At 48.7% G+C, this 24,756-nt stretch overlaps 1 long non-coding RNA gene across 1 annotated transcript in view; it reads left to right on the top strand.

The window, feature by feature from the left end:
* The window catches only part of LOC116948984 (uncharacterized), a 67,044-nt gene extending 44,758 nt beyond the window's left edge, over positions 1-22,286 (top strand). The window contains exons 3-7 of the long non-coding RNA XR_012943994.1: positions 12,118-14,673; positions 15,902-15,978; positions 18,385-18,494; positions 19,598-19,674; positions 21,687-22,286. This is a non-coding gene — a long non-coding RNA (uncharacterized LOC116948984). The remainder of the gene's footprint in view (positions 1-12,117; positions 14,674-15,901; positions 15,979-18,384; positions 18,495-19,597; positions 19,675-21,686) is intronic.
* Positions 22,287-24,756: the final 2,470 nt, after the last annotated feature.

Raw genomic sequence — 24,756 nt, 5'->3', positions numbered from 1 at the left:
GCATTCACTGCTTGGTCGCAGACGTTCGCGGTTCGAATCCGTCCGCCGCCCTACTTGTTACTGTGGGCATGTTCACTGTAAAATACCGTCTGCTTCACAGTGGACGTTCAAGATTCCCCCAATGTCACTTGAAACGAGAGGGCCATTTTCGCAGCACGTGGAGCGAATCGGTAATCGCTGGAAGGCACGCTGTCGGAGCGGCGGTACCCCAGCCTGCGTTGTACCGCAGACAGAACACGGACGTGTACTTCTCCAGTACCTGAAAGGGATCGGAACTTGTAAAAAAAAAATCCAAACGACGCCCCGTCTCTTTTCGGCTGGTATGCGCACACGCGCGCACGTGCGTGTGTGCGCGCGTGTGTGAGTGCGTGCAGATCTAGATAAAGCGGGGTGGAGGTTTGGTCGGAACAAAGTCATGGGACAGTCCTCGCGTCCTTCTTGCCATATAACCGCAGTTGGCGCTGTGCATTGAATGCCAGACCACGCTTGTTGACAAGTGGGACCGCGGACGTTTACGGGCAGCGCTGTGAGATGTGTTGCTTTGCATAGTCGCGGCTGAACATTAGCATGCATAAAGCAACGTTATTCACGTGCATGTTAATGATGAAAAACAAACTTAGTCGTGGCTTCACAAAGTCATTCCCCTTGTTCGATGAAGACATCCCGTGTCGGTCGTGGGGATTGCCTTACTGTAACTTCACCACGCCGGTCATCGCTCGCTTCTGATGTTAACCTTGGCCGGGAATCAAACTCGGGCCACCGGCATCATAGGACGATGCACAAACCACTGCGTTCCGCCCGCCCGCCCTCCCCCACCCCCCCCCCCCCCTGCCCCCACAATGTGTATATTTTATGTACATTATTTTAAAAGTTATCATTCAGTGACTCGGTGGAGGTATCGATGAACCCCACTTGCTTTTGATTTACTTATTTCATCTTTTAAAACATTTGGAATTGCGCCACATTATCGTCACCATCAACGGTGGAGGCTGCAGACAAAATCAACGTCAACATTCGCGGCATCCTCATGGCCAGTCTCCCGTGCATGTATACACGTGAATCGATTGGCGGTGACCCGGGTCACCATCGTGACCCGGGGGTGCCAAAACCTCCATAACTCCGAAACCAGAAGGCCTATGAAGACGGGAGATGTCACTGAGCCCGATACGCACGCCAAATATGGAAATAAAAATGCACGCAAAACACCCATAAAAAAGGGGGGCTGCTGGGGATTTGTGCATGGCAACGGCTGTTTATCGCTTGTTTTGAAAGTGCATCAGGATGCTGGTCTGGTCATTCCCCAGCACGTTCTGCTTCTTACGGGGGCGGCCACCCTCCTTGTCTTTGGGAGCGAGACCACTTGGAGGCAATGGCGCACCGGGCGCTCTCTTGGTACGGCCGGCGGTCATGGTCGTGCTGGCGGGATCGACATCGTCGTCGTCATCATCGCTCCCAGCGTCGCCCTCCGGCAGGACAGGATGGTAGTACCAGCGATGCTCCCATAAAAAAAAAAAACCTTAAACTATGCCCGGCCCACCAATATGTTGCGGTGACCCGGGCTACCGCCAATCGATTCATGTGCTCGCGTTTGTCCTGGGGCATAAGTTCTGGAGTTCACCCAGCATTAAATATGAAGAGGTCATTTACATAGTGATTAGGTGTGCAAGCCCACTCTGTGTTCATGCAGGGAAGTTCTATAGGCATGCATATACATGCGTGCATATTTGCGTGCGTCTTCGCGCGCAGTCGTGAAATCCCATGTGTGTGGAACAGTGGTGCGGCGCTGTTGGAGACGGTTGCCCTCGAGCAACAACGGAGGGCAGAGGAGCCGACGTTCAAACAACTAGCAGAGCGCCGGGTGGTGAAAACACAGACAGTTGGCACAGTTGGGGGCACAGGTGGTGTCTCTGCTAGTCATCTTTGTCAACCCATGGCACCTGGGTCTGACCTCCTGCCAGCGGGCGTTCGACACTTCACGTGGCCTTAAAGTGCACGTAGCCCGGCACAAGCGCCGTGGTGACGTCCCCAGCACTTAGTGGCGAATAGCGGTTGTTGTTGGTGCAGAGTTTATCACGCTGCGCTACAAACCTCAGCAATCACAGTTCGAATCCCAGCCACAGACATTATCAGTGGCGAGTGCCTTCTACGGCACAGGGTAAACAAATGCAGCCGGGCGTTGTGCTGTCCACACCACCCAATTGCGTGTCGTGCGGTAGTCTACTGGTTAGCGTGCTGTGCTACGAACCCGGCGACATGGGTTCGATTCCAGCTCACGGTCACGGTCAACACCAGAAGACGATTATTTGAACCGGTCCAGGGCCTCCCTTAGGTCGACTCAGCTTCAAATGAATACCTGGTGCGGTGTGTAAACATCGCCACTGGGGAGACAAAGGCGGCCGGGCGTAGTGCTTGCTACCTACCCCTTCGTGTGCCGTGCCGGCCTTCATAGGTGCTCACTAACAGCACTTGCCCCAACAGTCTGTTCAGGTTATACGGGGGGGGGGGGGTGAATCTTTGTCTTTTTTAGGTGCAGTTGTGTTTAATGACATGGCTTTTCTTCCTGTCTCTACACAATTCAAGTGGAAATTGGAGTTAATCTAGTCTGGCTTTCTCCTAGGTGGACTCGGCCCAAACGAAGTGTACCAATTGCATTGTGTGGGTGTCAATACTTTGGAGACGAAGGAATCCTGTGCATGGCCCTGGCCACACCAGCCCCGTGTGATGAGGTGACAACTGCACTGAGGTGGCCCGGTGTCTCGGAGTGCAGAGCGCTGAACCACCACCCCTGAGTTCTCATCCGGTTGCGAGCCGCCCGCGATTAAACCGGATTCTCAAGCGCAGTGAGTTGGTGATCGATCGCGGCCTCGTCACTAAATGTCGGTTTTGACTGCCACGCGAAGAGCATTTCTCCGTGGGAGGGCACGTGTGAAAGGGCAGCTTGCGGCATATAGCGTGTGGGTAAGAGAGGGCTCACTTGATCGGATCTCTGGAATAGTTCTGTGAGGTTTCCGAATAGACGCGTTTTCGCACGACACCAGCCCGGTAGCACCATTGGATCAAATTTGGGTAAAAAAAAAGAAACCTGGACATTTAAAAACAAAAACAAGCGAAACTGCACCAGCGGCATTCCACCGTTGAATTCCTGCACACTTTGAAGCCAACGAGGACGGGAAAGCCTGCAGAGTGTGGGAACCGAGGCCACTCGAGGTAACAGCGCGGGAAGCACAGAGAAGCCTGCGTGGCACTCGTGGTGGTGGTGACGGCGGTGGTGACGGTGGTGGTGGTGGTGATGGTGGCCCGGTGTGGATATCGAGCGGAAAACGTGGGAGGAACGGAGTGCAGAGGTGGTGGAGGTAGTGGAGGAGGCGGTGGAAGTGATGGTGGTGGAGGAGGAGGAAAAAGGGGCAATTTTCAGATTAAGGCGATCACATTAACGTGCCGGGATTGACACATTCTTGCGCGTTTACAACCCCGCGGGTGTGAACTTTGCCTCGCCTCTCACTTAACGTGTCTCTTCTACACCGACGATGTCTGGATGTTCCCCACCACTAATAGTAATCTCTTTTGTTGATCTGCTAGAGTCTCATAATCGAGCCTTGGGACACTTATCCAGGATCTTATTTCTGGGATATTTGGTAACACACACACGTGTTTCTTTCGGATATTTTTGCAAACCGTTGCACCCATAGAAAACCCCACATGTGCGATGGCATGGCAATGATAAATACGTAATTGGTAGACCGTGAGAAAGCCAATCTTCAGTTACGAGCAGGTGAAGAGCCTATCCCGCACCTCTGGTGAGCATGGTTGGCTACTTACGGTGTGAACGAAGTCCGACCTGCATACGCGCGCCCTCCGAGACAGCATGGATCGGAGAATGTATAAGAAAGTTAAATACGTAATATTGACTGTTGGTGAAAGTATGCGGGCTGGGGTCGGGCTCGTCTCCAGATGGGTTGACGCCTAATGGAGATAGACGCTCAAGAAGGCGGCCACCACCATAAAACTAAACTAAATATTTTTTTTTTATTTTACCAGGTAAGGCCCACTGAGCTATATAGCTATTTGATAGCTCAACGAAGTGGCTTATGTGGAGATTTATAGCAACGATACACTCTCAACGCACGTTGATTCTAAATGTGGAGGGAAAAACCGGAGAACCTGGAGAGAAATCCACGTGACCACGGGGAGAGAGACATGCAGACTCAAAATATACAGCAGGCGTCAGTATCGGAATCGAACCCACGGCCTCCTGTGTGCCTGGCGAGGTAGTTAACATCTCGCCACCTGTGGAGCCCCATGGAGATGGAGGTGTTGAGACCGGCTCGTGTACCGGTGCTCGATGGACAGTTGCATCGCGAGACACTGAGGAATGGTGATGACATCGGGATCCTTTCATCCAGCAGTTGATAGGTCATGGCCATTGCTGACGATGGTGATCATGATAAATGGAGAGCCAATTTTTAGAGCCTGTATCTCTCTTTCACGAGGCTACAGGTGACCATTCAGCCCTGCCAGCTGGATTCTCACACACCGCGCACAGTAATGTGTATATTTGTATTGATCTATGTTGAACTTCTTTCGCACCGTACTTAGTCAACCGTGCTAATCGGAAGTGCGGGGGAAGAACAAACTAAAGACAAAAAGCAGTTAAAAAGTTTTCAATTAGGCCTGTAACATTGCATTAAATGCTCGGTTAAAATCTATGCTTACGGTGAATGCATCGAATAATGCACGTGAGAATGGATTTTTACAGTCAGGTAAATTGATATGCAGATGATAAGCTAATCCTGCATTTAGACTCATGGATCAAACAGAACAGATATAATGAGACAGACGAGCAAGTTGGTTAACGGGAGACAAAATGGAGCTTCGAATATCCAATGGAAATTCAATTCCTAATCGCGTCAATTCTATCAGGTCGCTGGTGGCCGGGTGCATTGTTACACACCTGATTTGCATGACCACGTGACTATCCAACGCTGCGTGCAAAACGTTGCATTCACAGGATTGAGCAACCCTGACCCTTGACCATCTCACCCCTTTGCCTCGTGTGTGTTGTGTGTGATGTTTAGATGTTACTTTGAGAAATTGTCTAATCTGTCCCCTTACTCTCACGGTACACCAGCTACCCTTATTGTGTTTTTCCTTAACTCAGGGGTCACCAAACTACGGCCCGTGGGCTGGATACGGCCCGCGACGTCAGTCCATCAGGCCCGCCGACGGTACTTGAATTTGGTTGATAAAACGTATGGAACACGAGACGTTGTGATACAATTTAAATATCTTGAAAGCCAAACGTCAGTTTCACAAATCTCACTAACCTTTTTTGCTGCTTAGTTTGTGAGATTCGGATATGTGTACACTAGGTCTGATGTAACTATCTTTTTGCTAACGTCGCCTTCTTTGGTAACGTTTTAGAAAAATAAATATGTTGGTTGTCTTTGTTTTTTGTGCATTGCACGCCACTCACCCGTGATTAACATGGAATGCTGAACTTAGTTTTTCGTCTTTTTTTCCCCGAGCTTTCGTTCTGGCTTGCAAGTATTGAACAGAATGATTACGCGGCCCGCGCTCGTCATTCTTTCAGTTATCCGGCCCACTGTGAAAAATGTTTGGTGACCCCTGCCTTAACTAATCAAGATGAGGTTGCGCGTCCTTTAGCCAATAACGTGATAGCGTGCGGCAGAGAAATATCCACTGTCGACAGCTCAAAGGGCAAACCGGGGCGGTGTCCCGAAAGCCGTCCCATCGACAGGTCGCTGTCTCTGAGCGGCGCCACCGATTACAAGTCGAGGGTGGCTCAAGGACGGCGTCGAAGCGTGGCGCGGGGCTCTTGAGGGTGGTGGTGGTGGTGGCGAGAAGTTAACTACCTCGCCTGGTATGCAGGAGGGTCGTGGGTTCGATCCTGACCCTGACGATGCCTGCTGTATGTTTGGAGTTTGCGGTGTCTCTCTCCCAGTTGGTCGCGTTGAATTTTTCTCCGGGTCCTCCGGTCGATTCCCTCCACGTTTAGAATCGACGTCACGTGTTTGGAGTATTTGGCTGCTACAAATTTACATGTGGTAAGCCACTTCGTTGAGCTATCATTTGTGGCCAGGTCGCTTGTGAAAGAGAGCTATATAGATTAGTGGGCATTACCTGGTAAAATAAAAAAAAATGTTTAGTAGTTTAATAGTTTAGGTGTTTGTGGTCGGGCTGCAGTATTGCTCATCCAGATGGTTTTCTCGATGTATTGTTTTCGGTTCGGCACGATATCCCAACGTTTCCCCGCGGTGTCCAAACAACACGTGGTACAACCTGGGACGCTGACGAATATTTACGTTTAGAGTATATAATAGTAATCACAAATACAAATAATAATCTGAAAAACACAACGCAGAGCTTTGAGGGATGTTGCGCTGAGGAGCTGGGTTAGGGAATGAGGCCGCACAGCTTAGCGCCGCGATTAGAATTTCCTCGGCAGGAGCATTTGTACCGTGGTTCCGTGAGTAACCTATTATTGCAGTCCACTGCACACCTTTATTTTTTAACGTGACAGCTAAAAGGAAGGAAAAACGCACCTGTAGGGTTGTTCCTCGCGGGAATGGAGAAACAAAATCAGCTCGTCTGCAGATGCCAGATGGATCGCTCACATCGCCAGGAACCTGAGAGATGCCACAGGCTTGGGGGAGGCCTTCATCCAGCGGTGGATCTCATAATGATGCACGTAGCATTTACTGTTACAATGTATTAATTGGCTCCTACTTCCCCGAGTCTACTCAGTCTGCCAAGTGGAGGGTGGGGGCACTCACCCCTTTGTACCCCCCCATCCCACCTCCCCTCCCCCCCCCCTTACCGTGATGCTGCCCATGTCACCAGCTGATGTGCATCACCACGTTGTCATCCCAGAACGGAGTGAATTAAGATTGTTCCATTTCCAATCGCAAATATTTAGATTTTGCGCACAGCACCTGCTGTTTATGTTCCGATTAAACAGCAACCGCACCCCCATCTCCCGACGAGGCACGCAAGCATTTTTATTCCGCTGCCGCAACACGTCATGGCCGTGCGTGTATATACACACACACACACACACGTTCACACACGGAGGAGGGGGAGAATTTTGGCCCTTTGGTCAATCCCATTGCTGGACAAAGGTCTCCCCATGCCATGCTGGCCACGAGGCGTTTGGCCATACTTCACCACGCTGTGTCTAGTGTGGTTGGCAAAGTGTGCAGACGAGGGGGTGGGGTTCAGGACCAGGTCAGATGTCACTGACCATCGAACTGGGACACTGCGGTGAAAAGATGTTATCTCCCTCGCCTGATATACAGGAGGTTGTGGGTTCGATCCTCACCCTGACCCCTGTATATTTGGAGTTTGCGTGTTCTCTCTCCACGTGATTGCGTGGGTTTTTTTTTTATCCGGGTCCTCCGGTTTCCCCCCCCCCCCCACATTTAGAGACGTGCGTTTAGAGTATTTGGCTGCTATACATTCCCACACGATGACAAGCCACTTCGTTGAGCTATCATTTGTGGCCAGGTCGCAACTGAAAAAGAGCTGTGTAGCTCAGTGGGCCTTACCTGGTAAAATAAAAAAAATACGAGTACGGCGGTATCGAACTCAGATCACCGGGTTAATCGTGCAATGCACGCTACACTGCACAAACACTCCACCCGAATGTCCGTGCATTAAAACGTACGTGCACGTTATCGCGCCCAAAAAGATATGACAACTGCGGAGATGGAGCCACGAGATCAGCTAATGCGCGGGAGTGAGCTGGTTTTGAGGCATTGCAGGAACTTCATAGGATGGCGCCAGTACGGGGACCGTACCCTAATCCGCTGTCCCAAACGGTCGCTCAACGGAGGCATGGAGGAGCCACACACACACAAACGGCTGCCACCTTTTGCCGTCAATTTTCTCTAGTGAACTTGGACCTACACATCTCCATCCCTTTTTCCACTCGGCTGTACGCGCGAAAAAAAAAAATGATATTAATGTACGTATGAACTCTAAACTCACCTTGACCTAAAGCTTTCGTGACTGCAGGAATTCGTATTCTTTGGGTCTTTTGGTAAAGCCGCGTAGATCGAAAAAATAATAAAAATATAATAATACAAATAATAATATCAGGACGTTTCCATCGCAACACACGCAATCGTCATCACGACGTTTCGATCGCAAGACAAGCAATCGTATAGGAATGTAATGCACACATCAGGCATATAGGCGATCTTGAGTGGGTCAGTGAGTGAGTAACCGATCTAAATTCTAAATAAGGTTTAGAAGAAATAGAAAGCTGTACGATCCAAAAACCAAGAAGCCTTATTTGGGGTCAAACATACGGAACGCTTTCATTTTTGAACGCAGCCTCATGAGAGTTTGCATCTGGATGCTGTGAAGGATGCTGAATACACATTAATTAATATTCACTTACAGCCCTTTGTCATGCCACTGCTGGATGGACTCCCTTGTTACGTCAAGTGATGAGGATTTAAGAGAAGAATAGGGTTTTTTCCCTTTTTTCTGGCAACAAAACTGAAACCTTTTTACGAGGATTCATGTCTGTATTAACCACAATACCTGCAGTCAAAATGCAAACATAAACATACTATGATAATATATGCATTGTCCTTGAAACTGATTGGTCCACATCAAGGGACGGCTTTCTTTTGAGCCTCGACCCAATTGGTGCTCGACCAGATGACGCCAAAAGGCGTTTGACTGCAGGTATTGTGGTTAATGCAGACATGAATCCTTGTAAAAAGGTTTCAGTTTTGTTGCCAGAAAAAAAGGGGAAAAACCCTATTCTTATATTTTGGTACTGGCAAAGGAGGTCTAATGATGATGAGGATTTGTTTGACTATACAGTACTGCTGGCCACAGCACCCCCACCCTCGTGTGTGCCATTTCTCTTCTCAGTGGGTGCTTACTAAGAGCCCCCATAATCAATGCCTTGCTGATCTCGTCAAGAAGCATAAACCTCATGCACACGCCGGTCATCCTCGTAGCACCGGCTTCTGGCTGACCGTCGAACAAAGACGGTCACCGCATCACGTGCTTTTAGATGCACTCCTGCGGCCATCTGGAACGCTCTTCTTTCTGATGTTAGGAAACCACTGGAGCTATGCACTTTTTACTCTCGATTAAAACTCATTTCTTTTTAACTGCTTTTTGTGTTTAGTTTATTCTCTTCCCCCGCACCTCCGATTAGCATGGTTGGATAAGTATGATTAGAAAGAAGTCCAACATACCTATATTACTGGTCTCTCAAGGCTCTTGGTCTTTTGTTATCGATGATGCTAAATTCTCCTACCTAGTTTACTGCTCTCAGAGGCTGAGTAAATTAAGCTATGTGATAGAGTACCACAAAATATTTATCTGATTCCAAATAATCCGTTAATAAACTGAAACATATATAGTCACATTAAATCCAACTTCGCGAAAACGAGCCACGCCCTAGGGCAGTATTGTGTTAACGCAGCTCGCGCAGAGATTCATTTCAGATGGGTCTCTCCAGATCGGTGACTCACAAAATATTTCCACACCTGGCATACCACGTCGAGTGTACTTCTTTGTTACGGCTGTAGCCACACACAAGCCGCGTGCAGTGATACGGGCAGCGCGGTGTGGCAGTCTCCGGCCTGCAGACCTGGAAGCAGTTACTGGCGGATGTTCAGGAGATCAATCCTTAAGTCCTCAGCCAGTCTTTGCAACGGGCCTAAAACAGTGTTGTTACAAAGTGCTTGCCATGTGTGATCGGTGCGCATTCGTAATGGACTCGACTCATGACAGTCGAGTCCATTACTACTCCCAGGTCTACCAACAGACCGTATTTTATTCCGTGAGAAATGAAAGCCACGAGCATGTGCGTATGTGCGTTCGCGCGCGTCTCTTGCAGCGTCTATTGAAATACGGCGAGAACAAATCCAACTCAAATAGGACACATGTTTAAAAAAAAAAAAATGTCCTTATGCTCCTAGAATTACAGGGTGTTTAAAAAGAGATGGACCCGAATTTAAATCGCTATATCTCTGCAACCACGAACCGCCCATGAATAAAACTCTTACCACTTGAAAGGGGCGGGGTATAGAGAGGGCGGGGCATAGAGAGGGCGGGGCATAGAGAGGGCGGCGCATAGAGTTTCAAATGATTACCGCTCGATGCTTCTCCCAGCGCACAAACAGCCCCTAGCCTCAGTCATTCGCAAGACAACACCGCCTCAACGTTGGATAGGTCACACAGGACCCCAAGACCTGGAGCTAAACTCTTGGCCCCCAAGATCCCCAGACATCACCACACCCTGCGACTTTTTCTTGAGGGGATATGTCAAAGACCCGTGGTGTTTTTGTGCCACCATTAGCGACTAATCTGGATGACCTCAAAAACAGAATCACGGCAGCGGTGACTTCAGTGGAAGAAGACTTCACTTTGAGAGGCGTTTGGGATGAATTCAACTATCGTCTCGATACTCTTTGGTTCTATTGGGTAAAGTCACGTAGGTGAAAATAAAATAACAAAAAATCACGACGTTTCGGCCACAACACAAGCGGCCTTCATCAGGTGAAGGGACGAGACTGTCTGGAGGACAGCGCTGGAGTGGAAGAAGCCACGCTTAGATCACGACCTTTAAGCTGTGTGAGAAGAAAAAGACCACGCGCCTTGACAAAGGAATTAGCATATAATTTAGCATTGAAATGGCTCATTGAAATAGCTAAGTTAAAGTATACACATCCGCAGAGGTACCCCTTGACAAAGGAATTAGCGCTGCTTGACAAAGGAATTAGCATATAATTTAGCATTGAAATGGCTCATTGAAATAGCTAAGTTAAAGTATACACATCCGCAGAGGTACCCCTTGACAAAGGAATTTGCGCTGGAGTGGAAGAAGCCACGCTTAGATCACGACCTTTAAGCTGTGTGAGAAGAAAAAGGCCAAGTGCCTTGACAAAGGAATTAGCATATAATTTAGCATTGAAATGGCTCATTGAAATAGCTAAGTTAAAGTATACACATCCGCAGAGGTACCCCTTGACAAAGGAATTAGCATCGAATTTAGCATTGAAATAGCTGAGTGATTAGCGTGTAACTGGTCACAGAAATAGCTATGTTAAAGTTAGAGCATATACATTCACCGAGGCACCTAGTACTCATCAAACAGGATAATTTAGCGAAACACAACCACGCTCAGACATCGGACCTGTGTGCGAGCAAACAAGGTGTTCTGACAAAGAAATTAGCATAAAAACTAGCATTTGATTGGCGGATTTTAGGAAAGAGGTGGTGTACGTACCGGTGGACTCGCAGTTTGGCGCGGGGGGGGGGGGGAAGGGGGAGGGGGGAGTTTACCTATTGATGGTATGAAAAGGGGGAATTTATAAGAGCTGCGAAAGTTTGGGGTACCACTACTTGAAAAATCTACTGTACCATTGAAATTAGTTTAATGTTTTGTTCGATTTAGAACATCTTTCCAATGGTTGCTTAATTTGAAACCATCCTCTCGGTTGAAATTGTGTCTGTGTTTGTAGATCTGAATTGCTTCATGAACAAATCTCTGATAAAAGCCCGTGGGTTTGCAAAGAACCTTGGTATCGGAGAAAATTATATCATGATCCCCCACAGCGTTGTAACAGTGATCAGCCACGGCAGAAGAATTCGTTTTGCCGTGTTTCAAATCTGATTTGTGCTCGCGAATTCGGTCAGAGACATGTCGCTTTGTCTCACCGATGTAGCAATCACCGCAGGTACAACTCAATTTGTAAACCCCGGGGTACTGTAAATCAGGAATGACATCCTTCACGGATGGGATCAGATCACGAATTTTGTGTACTGTATTGAACCGGACCTGGATCTTGTGTTTGTTTAGAATTTTGGAAATCTTTTAAATATCATCTCGATGTTCTCCGTACAGCAGGTGGAGGGCACATAGAGCATTTATAAAATGGTTAGCAAAGACTTGATAACTCATTAAACCCTTTGTAATTTTTTGTGTAATTGTAACCTGTTGCCATCGTGAAATTAACTGCTTTGAAATTGTGTCCTTATTTTTAAAACACCCTGTATAACCTGCACCCATAAATGTAGCCCTTGGTGGCAAATGGGGATGAAAGGCTCCCTGTGTCTGTTCCGCAGGCTGGGACCCAGGCAACCACCGGTGGCAGAAAACAAGACAGCAGGGCCGATGGCGGCACTGCTTGCCATCGCTAACAGCCACGATGCTATCAGGCCTCGGGATAAGGCCACCCTTTGTAGCATTTTATGACTGCCGATTTACGGGTGATTTGTACGGTGACGCAGTGTCGCGCGGTGGGGTGGGGTGGATTATTAAACACCGGTGCGTGACAGGCAGCTGGCGTGCCTCGCTGAGCACACCTTGGCGTCGTTGCCGCCACCGCCGCCACCGCCGCCGCTCCCCTCCCCCTTGTCCCTCCCCATGCCACTTTCATTCTCTCGCGACCAAGCGTCGTAGTAACGTGCACCTGATCCCACTCACCACCGGTAAGGGTCAGCAGTGGAGTCTCGGAAGTGAAGCTCCACATCGACCGCTTGAAGCCGGGAGGAGACTTGGGGATGGTCAGGGGGTATTGCTGTGTGGCTAAGGGGGGGGTCAGATTGCTCGACTGGAATCACTGACATATTCTGGGTTTGAATCCGAATTTCCGCCAAATTCCTTGGTGAAACCACCTTCTCACATCCATCAAGTCGACAGTCTGGGCCTGGTCACCATTCAATGGACAGAAAATCACCCAGCAGATTAAATATGGTGTGTAACTTTAATTTAGATACATTTCACAGACTGAGAATTAAAAATAAATATTGCTTTTATTGCCCAAGCAATGAACATGTCTCTATAATGAACATGTCTCTATATCAGGGCACTAAGAGCCGAGTGAAGGAAAATTTTACTCGCAAATCCAGACGCATGCAGGTATGTACCAGGAATAACAGGTATTAACTGGTACGGTGTGTACTATTGACAGGTGTTAACGGGTACGGTGTGTACTATTGACAGGTGTTAACGGGTACGGTGTGTACTATTGATAGGTGTTAACGGGTACGGTGTGTACTATTGACAGGTGTTAACGGATACGGTGTGTACTATTGATAGGTGTTAACGGGTACGGTGTGTACTATTTACAGGTGTTAACGGGTACGGTGTGTACTATTGACAGGTGTTAATGGGTACGGTGTGTACTATTCAAGACGGGTGGAAACTCACGAAGGGAAACACCTACCAAGGAAGACGTGGTCAGCTCTGAACCGCATCTGAACACCCTTTACACCGATGCATACCAAACATCAGCCCCCCACCCCCCCCCCACCGACATTGCGACTGTGGTTATCACAGCCAAAGCGTGGAACGCACCGTCCAGCGATGCCCGACGGCGCTTTGCTCGCAGTCACTGGCGGTGTCCAAAGACATTCCCAACACCGCTCCGCTAGGCCTCCGCCGGCTCACGAGCCTCGACATCAACATGGAACGTTGCCAATCACCTTGCCACGCGATAGAATAAGAATAAGGGGAGGGTGACCCGGCGAGGGCGGGTCTAGTGAAGCGCTTCGAGGGCTCTCGCGCACCCAATAGTCGTACCGCTGCTACAGACCTGTGCGTGTGGACGTACGTTTAACTTCTTTGGCACCGTACGTAGCCAACCGTGCTAATCGAACAGTGCGGTGTAAGGGCAACAAGCAGCTCTAAAGAAAATGAGTTCCCTATCTAGATGATTGAAAAGTACACAGCTCCCAGTGGCTTCCTGATATCGGGAGGAAGAGCGTTCTTATAGGACTAGGTTTTACCCTTTTAACTGGCACAAAAACTGACACCTTTATTCAAGGCATCATGTTTGCAATAACCACAACACAAGCAGTCAAAATGCAAACAAAAAAGACAACTTTGATAATAATATGCACTGTCCTTGAATTTGATTGGTCCACACCCGAGACAGCTTTTCTTAGAGCCTAGTTACTGGCAAAGGAGGTCTCATAATGTAAATGCTCACCCCGAGCCCTCAATACTCTGATAGTGCGCTGTTTTTTGAGTTGTACGCCTTTTGGCGTCTTCTGGTCCAACACCAATGGAGACTAGGCTCTAAGAAAATCCGCATCGGGTGTGGACCAATCAAATTCAAGGACAGTGCATATTATTATCAGAGTTGTCTTTTTCGTTGGCATTTTGACTGCTTGTGTTATGGTTATTGCAAACATGATGCCTTGAATAAAGTTGTCAGTTTTTGTGCCAGTTAAAAGGGTAAAACCTATTCCTATATCTTGTTACTGGCAAAGGAGGTCTCATAATGTAGAGCGTTCTTTTTTTGTTGTCCTTTCCTCGCACCTCCGATTAACACGGTTGGCTACGTACGGTGCGAAAGAAGTTCAAAATGCATGCGTGCATATGTCCCAGACCGCCGCAGAAGAGCATCTGAAAGCACGCGACGCGGCGACCGTCTTTGTTCGACGGGCAGCCATCGTGAGGCTGGAGGAGGCCTTCTGTGGCAGCCGACCCTTGACAACGCAGCCCACCAGCGCGGTAGAGCGACCACGCGGATTTATATTTTCGGTGTTTTTTTACGACGAGCTCTGCTTCACCCCCCCCTCCGCGTCCCAGCCACTTGCGCTCCGTGGCGTTTGCTCCCTCGCCTGCACGACGGTGACCGCGGAAGTTGCCGCCACTGTGGAAAGCAGCACCAGGTGAGGGTTCATCGGCACGCAATCGTCTGTCTCGCCCCTGGCCAGAAGCTGACGGCGGCGATGGGGGCTTGCGCCGGTGACTCGGGTTTACGAGCATTTACGTAGTTTGGGGGGGGCCCCCCCCTTCTGTTCCAGCTCCTGGCTCTGACGCAGACACGTGGCGTGTGGACCTTGGGGGGGGGGGTCAGTTCTGATTGCAAACATAGCGAGCACCGTGAGCTGACACTACGGTTGCGTTGTGGGTTTGCGATTCGCAATGAGTGACGACACTCATCCCATCCCCACCCCGCCCAGGTCTGTTGGCTGTGCAAAGGCACGTAAGGGGGTCTCAGTTGAAAATGTATAATTAATATGATGATAATGATGTGCCGGTGCTCTGCCAATGCCCTGCTTGATGAAGGCCTTGCCACGCTGTGTTGGCAATGGGAGTTTGTTGACCATACTTCGCCTTGTTGGACAATGCATGTTGGTGATGATCAGGCTCATTCATTCTAAACTACACATAATACCAAGTACTGCATTCAGTTGTAGGGAGGCTATTTATAATTGAAATTTAAAATATGTTAATGCACAAACATCCCTCGTGAAGCTTTAGACTGCTGAGGCAAGTGAAGTTCGCGAGCACCAATTAAGGTCGGCAGAGCACTCAACAGCGTGAGTCGTGACCAACACCACGCCCCTGACCAACTTCTTCTCCCCAGCGCTGAGTGTTTACACACCACACCAGGAACTCATTTTGGGCTGAATCAACCTCGGGGAGGCCCAGGACCGGTCCAGATATCATTCGCCAATGATTATAGCCAGGGTGGGGAATTGAACTCCAATAGCTGGGTTTGTCTTGTAGTGCACTAACCATTGCACCACCACTCCACTTCATTGGAAATGTATCCCAGATTTGAAGCTTTCGTGACTGCAAGGATCCATACTCTTTGGTTCTATTCGGTAAAGTCACGTAGGTAAAAAATAAAACAACAAAAATCACGACGTTTCGGCCACAACACAAGCGGCCTTCATCAGGTGAAGCGCAGTCTTCGAGACAGTCTGGTCCCTTCACCTGATGAAGGCCGCTTGTGTTGTGGCCGAAACGTCGTGATTTTTGTTGTTTAATTTTTTTACCTACGTGACTTTACCGAATAGAACCAAAGAGTATGGAAATGTTTCGGTCGTTAAATGCAACGGCCGAAATAAATGTTCGCACTGGTTACCTGGCGTGTGTTCTCGCACGCAGGTGGCATTAGCCCAAGGGGAATATGCCGCTTTGTCAAGAGGTGCATCCGGTCTCTACTCTCTGACGCCATGCGCCAGGTTAGTGCGAGTTCACACCTACAGTGGGTTTCCGAAAACGAGCCGGATGTACTCATGTAAGACGAACAATTATTCGCACTCTGGCGCTAAATTACGAAGTTGTTTGGACCGCAGGCTTCATCGAACGGTTTAATCAAAGCCACGTTGTTTTTGTTGTTGTTGTTGTGGCTCTGGATCAGGGGTCGGCAACCAAAACAACAAGAGCCATTTTTTTCGAATTTGGTAATTTTTAAAAATATATTTTCAAGAGCTCCAATGCACTGTGGTGGCAAACACGAGAGACGGTGGTGGAACGTGACGAAGCAGGCACCCAAAGAGCCGCGTCCGGCTCCGCAGCCCGCAGGTTGCCGACCCCCTGCTCGAGATCATGGCTGGAAAAACCTCACCGAGGGCCGATCAGGACTTTAAAAATGAGCTCTGCGAGCCGCTCTGTCATCACAAGAGGCCCTTTGTACTGGTAGAAGTGACGGGGCGCGCACACATCAAGTGCAAACACGGAGGGTGTTGCCAGGTAAAAAAATATTCCGAATTTTTATCAGAATCGTCAGAATCTTTATTTATCCTGCAGAAATCCGATGAGCTATGAAGCTCTTTTTATACAGATGTCCAGTAGGGGTGGGTCAGAAAGTTACAGCAACAAACATTACAAAAAACTGTTCGAGTGCAAAATATAAGAAGTGCAAAGTATAAGAAAAGTAAGCAAATGACTAAAAATAAATAAAACAGATAAAGTTCATGAGTACAAATGGCATAAGTGCACCATGTTATAATATTTACATTTCGATTTAAAGCTTTCGTGACTGCAAGGATTCATCTTCTTTGGTTCTTTCGGTAAAGTCACGTAGAATGAGAATAAGATAATAAATTGATAAAGTAAAATAGCACAATAATATTCTCACGACGTTTCGGCCACAACACAAGCGGCCTTCATCAGGTGAAGGGACGAGACAGTCTCGTCCCTTCACCTGATGAAGGCCGCGTGTGTTGTGGCCGAAACGTCGTGAGAATATTGTGTTATTTTATTTTATCAATTTATTATCTTATTCTCATTCTACGTGACTTTACCGAAAGAACCAAAGAAGATTATGATATTTACTTCCCCTCTAGCACCCGATTAGTGCAGCTAAGATGATTGCAGCGATGGATAAATGTCGTTCCGAAGTTGTTAGGTCTCGTCATGTGAAACGAAGTCACGGGGAACTCGCGCGACCCCGTTGGATCACAGGCTTCCCACCCCTGCTCTCAGTGCTATAGGGGTGAGTTCATTGGCTGGAGCAGTGGTTCTCAAAGTGCGGTCCCTAGTCCGACCAATGGGGCGTGAGATTCCTCCAGGTGATCCACGGCACTGCGATGCAAATGCAGATCGATCCTGAAATAATAATAATAATACATTTTGTTTCGGACATTAATATTTTGCTTACGATATTAAAATTAATAATGAAGTTAGACAAACCCCCCCCCTAATTAAACGACCCTAAACTGAAAATCTAAATGCCCACCCTAAAAGAAAACCTTATAGCTGCGTTGAAAAAAATGTTTTTGGGTTCCGGTAATATGAATGTTGTACGAGTGGTATTTAGAGAGAGAAGTGAATGCGTTTTTATCACCAGGGGTGGAGGGGCTGCGTGGTCTGCGGAAATGTTAACATCGGCTGACTGGTCCGTGGGCTTAAACAACGTTTTAGTACACTGAACTGGAAGCTTTCACAAATGAGCGAATATTGACAAATATTGCCTCGTATGAATTAGAAAAAATCCAATTATTATAGGACAATTGGGTTTCTTAAGATATTTTTTTTCATGATTACTATATTGGGATGCAAGCAGATGACCAACCTGGTCGTTTATACCAAGCAGAATTGTGCTCTTTCGCGTCAAATTTTAAGTCGATTATAAAAAATAATATCTGTACGTCGTGCATTAGTCTCCACTATAGCTGCCTTTTCCTATTTTAGAACACGCTTCATACTATAACTATGTCTAAGCGAAAGTGGTGCAATGCTAAATGTATAAATTGCAATTCACATTTAGGCTTGGGGCCATTAAGGCTTGGCAGATCTCCGCGCCAAGACAGAAAAATCCGCCAGGCTTTAAATTACTCTCGGCCAACTTGTGATTTCCACCCATAGTCCAACAGAGATCGCGTGAGTAAAATATACTTTTTTCTTTGAACTTAGTTCCTTTAGTTTGTTCAATGGTTATGGAATTAAAATGAATGTCGGAGAGAGTTTTCTGCACACAGTATATACTTCGAATCACCTGTGTAAGAATACATCTTGATTCGTATATCCACGTAACTATTTTAGCCCTTTTTAAAAAGCGACCTGGCCACAAATGATAGCCCAATGAAGTGGCCTTATGTGGAAATTTATAGCGGCCAATTTCTCGCGTGTTTCTAAATGTGAAGGTAAAATCGGAGGACCCGGAGAAAAATCCACGCGACCACGGGGAAAACATGAAAGCTCCAAATATACAGCAGGCGCCATGGTCGGAATGGAACCCACGACACCAGGCGAGGTAGTTAACATCTCGCCACCATGGCTCCATGTCATAGCTGCTAGTGGCTACTACGTTCACCACAACGCTGTAAGAAAAAAAACAGACACGATTCTTGAATCGAATCATTAAATCGTGGTGATTAATTACACCGCTCGTTATTACACGCAGCACATGCATACATAAATCTATTCGGCAAAAGACATGTGTTTTAATGATTCGTAATGCACAACCTTTGTTAAGCGAGCCCTGGCCCTTGCACGCACACACGAGCTCACGGTCGCATGTTTACAGATGAGCTGTCAAGCGTATATGCGTGTTGTTCATAAAATGCTAATGACGATGACACGTCTTCGCGTGCGTAGCGCTCGCTTCTCCGCGCGCGATTGTAAGCATGTGCACATGTAAAACCGTCACCCGCGGCCCAGAGAACATTATCATTTCATTCATCATGGCATTAATGAGATGCCATACGTGCCTATAGTTATATGCATCACTATCAATCAGCCTGGGAAGTGGACGATCGCTGTGTAATTGAATGCAGTTGCGCGCACCCTTGGGTGAAACGCGCGCACACATGCGCTCGCACGTTACCCCATGCAAACCTGTCGGGGCTGAGCGTTGTAAAGTTTTTTTTTTTGCGTTGAAGCCCCGTGACCCTGTTTGCGTGGCGGGCTGTACTCCTTATGTACGGCTGCTGATGTGGATGAAGGAGCAACGGCTACAATTTCACATTCAGGTGGTCAAACCCCGCCGACCACGTCAGGAGTGGTGGAGTAGTGTATCGTCGCTCTGATGTCTCTTTCGTATTTGTAGATCGGGCGTTGCGTCATTATATGTTGTGTAGTCTGTTCTGGACGGCACACAGTCGCACACTGGAGAGTTTTTAATCTTCCATTTGTGCATCAGGTATCCGCACCTGCCAAGGTTTGTGTGGATGCGGTTTAGGGTGGACCATGAGGTTTGTGGAAGATCAAACCCAGGATTCTCCTGCGTCGGCTCTTTGCACAAGGTGTTTGTCAGTTATTTTGAACTCCATTCGGCCCTCCAGGCAGGCTGTACTGCCGCTAGGAGAATACAACTGCTGTAATAACAATCACAATGATTCACTTGTACGTCCTCAGCCCTCGTGTCAACCCACTGCTGGGTGAGGGCCTACCTGCGCCACGGGGGTCACGTGGGCTGTGCTTGCACCGCGCCGGTAAGTGCGTGTCGGCGAAGGTGGGGAAATGTGGTTAGCGTAGAAGTAGCAGAACGGACTGGCCTTTGCTGCTCAATAGATAATTCCGCAGTCCCGCGGCAGCCTATGAGGAGATGCGGGAACTAGACAGAAACAAAACTGAAACTAAGCTATTTTTTTATTGCACCACATGAGGCCCACTGAGCTATATGGTAGCTATTTTTCAGAAGTGACCTGGCTACCACAAATGACAGCGCAATGAAGCGGCTTATCATCGTGTGGAAATGTATAGCAGCCAAATACTCTAAACGCATGTTGGTTCTCAATGTGGAGGGAAAAAACCAGAGGACACGGAAGAAAAATCCATGCAACCACAGGGAGAGAGGCTTTAAAAGGGCTCACCCCAACATTACTTGCAGGAACTAATACATTTAGATAATCTACCAAGGTCCTTAAGATCTTCCGATCTCCAACTGCTCGGCACTCCCAGGTCAAGTTTGCGCTCTTTTGATGATCGACCTGTTGTAAGCGTGGCACCCAAGCTATGGAACGCCTTGCCATTCGAAATCAGGAAATCAGAGTCGGTATATATATTTGCGTCTGCTTTGAAAACCCGTTTCTGTAAACTTTCCTTTCCTCCTTAGTTTGGTCGGTGGCTCTGGTTCTGTTTTTGTTTCCCTGTTTTCCACGCATTTCGCATTGGGATCCGAGGATGGAATGCGCATGATAAATTTGAATTATTATTATATTATCCAGGCACTATCCAGGCTGAAATCTGCTGAGCTCGTGAGTTTGGGTGAGGAGGTCAGGCGCTGATCCAGGTGATTTGGTCATTGATGTCATCATGGGTGTTGTGTCACCCTGAGTCTTCAAGACTGCTTCCGAAGAGACTCTCATTTGATTGAGATATTTTGCCAATTCCATGAATGAGCTTTCAGCTTCATGTTGAAGGAAACCGGAAGCACCCGGAGGTAAACCCCACATGGCATACGACGGGGTAATACTCCGCACTGCTATCACCTCGCAGCCCCATGCCTACAACACCTGGCAAGCTCCAGTGGTCACCCATCCAAGTACTAAGCAAACTAAAGCCTGTTTAGCTTCCAAGATATTCAATTGGGCAGATTCAAGGTGATCTGGGCATAGGCAGTCATTTTATTGTTTAATGTTTTGTCATTTTGTTACCGACAGAGAGAGTTTGCATACTTCCTCGTATTCCTAATCCTTGTACACACATTATAAATTTAGTGCATTTTTTTCTTGTTGCTAATAACGTCAATATTAAACAGAAATTATGAACAGAGAACCCATAACTTTTTTGCTTTAATGCATCTGATAAGTCGAAACAAACTTATCACCATCACCGTGACCTTTCAGTTTTTTGACACAGTTTATATTACCGGCATGTATGATCAGATTAAATTTTTGTCAGGGGGGGGGAGGGCATGGGGTGGAGCGGGGGAGGGTTTTTACTTTTTCTTCTGCAGACGGATTGTGGAACAGGTGGGCTCGCAGGGAGACACTTTTCCCTTCGTTTGGCATCGCCTCTCTGGAGCCGGTTCAAGAGTTCTTGGGGTTCTGCCAATCGTAGGTGGGGGACGAGGGGACAACCGTAGAGAAATTGATTCGTAGGAGTCTGGGCAGGTGCTGGGTTGTGGGATCTCCGCCTCGTGCCCGCCACGGTGGCGAGATGTTAACTACCTTGCTTGGTATACAGGAGGTCGTGAGTTCGATCCAGATTCTGTTTCTCTCCCCGTGGTCGCGTGGATTTTTCTTCCCGGTCCTCCGGTTTTGTTCCTCCACATTGAGAATCAACGTGCGTTTAGAGTATTTGGCTGCTATAAATTTCCACACGATGATCAGCCGCTTCGTCGAGTTTTCATTTGTGGTAGCCAGGTCACTTGTGAAACAGAGCTACCATGTAGCTCAGCGGGCCTCACGTGGTAAAATAAAATAAAAATAAATTGTTTAGTTTCAGTTTAGTTCCTGTGTGTCTCCTCTCCCATCTCCCTGTCCCAATCCATCCTCCTCAGCCTTCTCTGGAGGTCTCTGGACCAGCTGTCGGGCAGCTCATCGTCGTCGTCACCGCGGTCACCGACGGTTACGTTCCTGCTCGGCCGACGCGTTCGACGGGTCGCTCCTCCAGAACGGATCGCGCCGAGCGGCCTGCCGTGCCGAGCCACGGAAACCCGACGGCACGAATTTCCCAGCGTTACGGCTCGCCAAGTAATTTGGACAGCTCGGCGCGTCGGGACCACACGCGGGGGGTAGCAGTGGAACGGGCGCGCGCCGCTTCGGCACGCGATGTCACGTCGCCCGCCCGCCCGCCCGCCCGCCCCTCCCTCCCACCCCCCACCGTCAGCCCCCGCAAGCGCCATCGCCAGGCGCTGCGAGCCGCTGCCGGTGGGTTTTGTTCGCCGCGAGCGCTCCGCGGAGTTCCGTCGAGAGCGCGCGCGCCGCCTTTCACGGTGTTCGTGCCACTCCCACGACGTCGCCCCGTCGCGCCCCGCCAAAAAGTTCGCGCGTGGGATCGACGGCAATTGCGCAGCCTTCTCACCGTCATCTCCGCCGCCTGGCTCGCCGCTCGGGCACCTCCCGCCAACCCCTCGCTAACCCCCCCCACCGTCTCCATCCCCCCCCCCCCCATCTCAAGGTTGCGTCTGCGGGCGGTTGTCTCGATAGTCAGTAGGGCTGCCCCTCACGACAGCGTCCCGTTCCGACGGTGAAAGCCCCCCGTTCTCTGTGCAGCTTTGTTAACGTGGGGGGTTCTCGGAGAGTGACATCCAGACCAACTACAGCGACGCTCATTAAGCGCGATCCCGAGCCGGCGGAGTTGTTTATCAACTCGCGGTGGCCTACTCGAAACCATCATTTCCAACCCCCCCCCTCCCCTGCCAAAAACCACTCCAACCTGTCTGAGCCAACTCACTCCCAGCCCGCTGGCCTACCTCTCCGTTGCTTGCGCTGCGCTATGCGTGCCGCTGCCGCCGCCGCTCGTGTCATGATGAGAGGTCGGGAAGGCGCCCGCGTGGACCCCAATCATTCGTCGCACCACCTATGGTCATCCAATTAACTTGTTTGAATCCTCCACGTTAAGTGGCGTGAGTTCGGCGGGAATGCGCAGCAGGACCCCCCCCCCCCCCTCCTGCTTAGAGGTCTTGAGGCTCAGCGAAGTTTTCATGGGATATTATAATGGCATTGTTGTTGTTATAAATCAGGAGTGGGGAACCTTGCCCAAACTGAGGGACAAATAGGACGTGTAGATGCGTGTGGTAGGCCACACATTCAAAGACAAAGATCCCCTCGTGGAGTCTTAACAGATGGAAGGAGCTATTGTTGTTAGCGAGCACCTATGAAGGCCTTCACAGCGATGTTTACACACTGCATCAGATACTTATTTGAGGCTGAGTGTACCTAGAGGGGGCCCAGGACCGGTTTAAATAATCGTCACTGGTGTTGGCCGTGAGCCGGAATGGAACTCGGGATGCTAGGTTCATCGTGCAGCGCGCTAACTGCTGCACCACTGCTCCCCACACATTAACACACACACCACATTTAGTACTGCCACTGCAATAGTCCCCTTGTAGGTACAGAATTGACTCGAACGCACTCAAGTTAGAAACACAGTAGTTGTTTCCGGGCACAAAATGTACCCCTCCAGTATCCGATTAGTGCTGCTGAGATGCTTGCACCGATGGATAAATATAATGTGGGCCGTTTCAAAGTGGTAGGGCTCATGTTCTCACACCGTACGTAGCCAAACGACTAGCACGATTGGCTACATACAATGCGAAGGAAGTTCAACATACACACATAGAGAGACTCCCAGGAGGAACGGAAGAGTCTTGTTTCCACATGATTTAGCCGCTCGCAAATGCTGAGTGCATCACCATGGTGGCATTCAAGGATGGGACAGATACGCTCGTTGTGGTCTCGGTTGTGAGATAGTAAAACTCCCTTTATAACCCTTTCCGCATACATAAGCACACTTTGTGTATTGTGCTGAACTTCATTTGATATCCCGTGAAGATAGTCGTGCTTGTGTTTTTTTTGTGTGCGTCTGTGTTTATGGAGAGTGGTGGCACAGTTATTGGCACAGTTATTGGCACACTATGAATCCAATGACCTGAGCCATATTTCTGCCCACGGCTTGCAGCCAGTTGCGAGTGATATCTGAAAAAATCCTATGCCTCTCCTAGATCTACTAGGCCTTAAACTGAGCAAATTCGTGACGTGTAAACATCAGCAATGGGGAGACAAAGGTGTGCGTGGCTGATAATCAAGGTTTTTGTTTGTTTGTTATATTGCATAAATATCAATGTTTCGTTTACCCACCACCACCCGACAAAGCCAAACAGTAAGGTTTGTCACGTAAACAAAACGTGCCAATTAGTTACCACTTCAGCACACCGGTGTTTTACTATTTTGCGTGAAAGCAGCCGGTGGCGCGTGGTTGCTAACTACCACGACTGCTACTGCTTTAGGTTTTTCTGACAATCTTCTGGCTTACTCGAATCCAGCATGGGTAGGGACAGATCTCGCCAAGAAGATATTCTCCACCCATGGCGATTTCACCTAGACGTTTCTAAATCCCAACCCGCCATCAAAATGAGTGTTTTTTTTATCGAGTCCAGCATCGGCAGATTTTATCGCGCACATGTGAAGTATTGTTAGGACATTTAAATGTTTAGCGTTACCTTGGCGAGATGTTATAAAATACATTAGTCATAGGCTCACCAAGGCTTGCGCATATATAGTACCCGGCTGACTTAATGGGTAAAACGTAACCCCCTGCAGCGTCGGATTTGAACTAGCGGTGGATTTTAAAGGCAGCGCAGAGGCTTTGTTTGAACCGTGGGTGCGCTCGCACGCGTTGCCCGTGCCCTTGGCATGAGAGCCATCCCTACCGCGGTGTCTCTTTAATCTCTCGCGTTCAATCACTCTCGCTGGTTGAGGTCTGGAGACTTCACCTGTATTATTAAGACAGCAGAGTCGAAAAACCTGGAATCCTTACAACCTCCCACGCGGCCAATAAAAAATATTCGATTTGCTCGCCCCCTGTGGCCCTCAAAAACGTTTTTGAGACAGCACCCCATCCCCATC

The sequence above is a fragment of the Petromyzon marinus genome, chromosome 2, assembly GCF_048934315.1.
Source record: "Petromyzon marinus isolate PM22_M1 ecotype Great Lakes invasive population chromosome 2, UKy_Petmar_22M1.pri1.0, whole genome shotgun sequence".
Taxonomy (NCBI): Eukaryota; Metazoa; Chordata; class Hyperoartia; order Petromyzontiformes; family Petromyzontidae; genus Petromyzon; species Petromyzon marinus.
The sequence above is the reverse complement of the archived record's forward strand: the minus strand, read 5'-3'. Positions and strand labels throughout refer to the sequence as shown.